Source organism: Mus caroli, chromosome 7 (assembly GCF_900094665.2).
Source record: "Mus caroli chromosome 7, CAROLI_EIJ_v1.1, whole genome shotgun sequence".
Taxonomy (NCBI): domain Eukaryota; kingdom Metazoa; phylum Chordata; class Mammalia; order Rodentia; family Muridae; genus Mus; species Mus caroli.
Window position 1 is genome coordinate 24,411,844 of NC_034576.1, and position 2,558 is coordinate 24,414,401.

Consider the following 2,558-nt stretch of genomic DNA (forward strand, 5'->3'; position numbering starts at 1 on the left):
GGAAACGGGGCAGTAACACGGGCTGATGGTGACGTCAGCAATCTTCAGTAGAAACATTCCCACTGTGCCTAAGTAAAAAGGAATGTGCTGAGTGTGTGTGTGTGTGTGGGGGTGTATGTGAGAGAGTGTACATGGTGAGAGTACGAGTGTGTGAAAAAGTGTATGTGTGAGAGTGTGTATGTGTGTACTGGTGTGTGGGTGTGTAAGCATGTGAATGTGAGTGTGTGTGAGAGAGTGTGTAAGTTTGAGAGTCTGTGAGTGTATGTATGTGTGCGTGGTATGTGCACATTTTTTGTGGCTGTGCAGGCCTGTGCACCTGTGTGTGTGAAGGCCAGAGAAGTATGTCAGGTGTTCTCCATGATCATTTTCCACCTTATTCTTTTGAGCCAGCATCTGTCTCTGATCTGAAACTTTGTTGGTAGCCAGCAAACCCCAGCGATGATCTTGTGTCTATCTCCCATAATGCTGGGGTTCTAGGCATGTGTGAGAACACACCAGCTTGTTACACAAATTCTGGGATCTGAACTGTGGTTCTAAGGTTTGAGACTGAGGGCACAGTGCAGCGGCACACCTCTGTAACCCAAGGAGGCAGAGGTGGAGGAGAGTACAACAGAGGCCAGCCTGTGCTACATTGTGAGGCCCTATGTCAAAGAAGAAGTAAAATTCAAAATAATATGAGATTAAGAAAAATCAGAAACAATCTTGATGCTACCAACAACATAGTGGCTAAGAAAATACAGTATATTCATGCGTAGGAATCCAATGCAGCCATAAAAAAGTAGCATATCTCAGAGCAGATTGCCACTCCTTCATTCCAGAATCAAGAGGACCGGTAGTTCCAGGGCATCCTCAGCTATATAGAGTCCAAGACTAGCCTGGGCTATATGAGAGCCTGTCTTTTAAGAAGGGGGAGGGGAGAGAAAAGAAACACCAGGCAAAGCAGTGTTCCCTTTAAAGGGCTGCTTTAAAGCACCCCTTTAATCCCAGTGCTGGAGAGGCAGAGGCAGGTGGATCTCTGTGATTCAAGGGCAGCCTGGTCTACATATAAATTGAGTTCCAGACCAGCCAGGAGTATGTAGTGAGACCCTGTCTAAAGAAACAAACCAAACCAAAACAAAACAAAAATCCTGTAAATTAAAATTTTAAACAAAGCCAAAATGGAAGCTTTTGCTGTGGTGTGCACACACAGCATCCTGTCGATTGGAGAAACCACAGTGGGTGTTTCACTTGATCCCAGGAGTTGGAGTCTAGCCCAACTCAGAAAAAGCCAATATAGTAAATGATACATTTTACTAGAATAGCAAAGAAATGATCATTCCAAAGGTGGGGACCACTGCAATTCCAGCAGGAGAGAGGGCATGCTGGGAAAAGAAGCACGTGTGTGTGTGTGTGTGTGTGTGTGTGTGTGTGTGTGTGTGTGTGTAGGGGGGGCACTTTTGGAGCCATCACTGTCCCCAAGTGATGGATTTCTGTGTCGCCCAGGAACCGCTGAGGTGAGAGGTCAGTCCTTACTGTAGAGGAGTGTGGGAACACTACCCTTCTCCCATGCACTCTCCCACATCACACATCATTGCCTGGAAAGAACCTTACAGAGCTGGTGTAGGGTCCTCCCATTGCTCTGTACACTGGGCGACCGCCACTACGGCTGCGGCTGAGGCTGCGGCTGCTGTCCAAGGTACTAAAGGAAGGCTGCCCAGCAGAGCCGTTTCAAGACTCATTCTATCTAACTCAGGAGGTGGAAAAGGCAAGGTTCCTCTTGGCTACACAGTGGGTTCAAGGGTAGCCTGGGTTACCGAACACTCTGTTTCAAAATAAAGACCCTCTACCCTCCCAAAAATAAATTGAAAAAAATTACTCTCTAAAGGCTACTCCCCAGCCAGCTTGTGACAAGGGTCAGCCAACTCTGCCGCTTACGCTCACTCTCCCAAAATCCCTGATTACAGCCACGTGAACTGAGCATCCCTTTCTGCAACCCAAACCAATGTTCTGCCTCACTTCTGGACCTTTGTTTTATTTGTTGAGATAGGGTCTCATTGGGCTGCCTCAGACTCCTGAGTGTTGAGCTTACAGGAGTCACCACTATACTCAGCTTTAATATATGTTATATTAAATTATATGATATATGTTTAATATATATTATATTAAACTATATGATATGTGTCATATATTATATGTAATATATCATTTACTTTATATATGTTTGTGTGTCTGTGTGATATGATATATAATATATACTATATAATATGTGGTATATAATATGTAATATATAATATAATAGTGTGTGTGTGTGTGTGTGTGTGTGTGTGTGTGTGTAGGGGTGCAGGTGCACACATGCCGTGGCACATGGCAGGCAGAGGACAAATTTCTTTCTGTTCTTTCCTTTCATCTTGTTTTCATTTCTGTATATTTCTGTATGCTTCTTACTCTAGACTAGCTGGCGTGTGAGCTTGAGTATAGGGATTACAGATGTGTGCCACAAGATCCAGCCTACTTGTTTAGTGTGCGTCGCAAAGGAGAGAGAGAGAGAGAGAGAGAGAGAGAGAGAGAGAGAGAGAGAG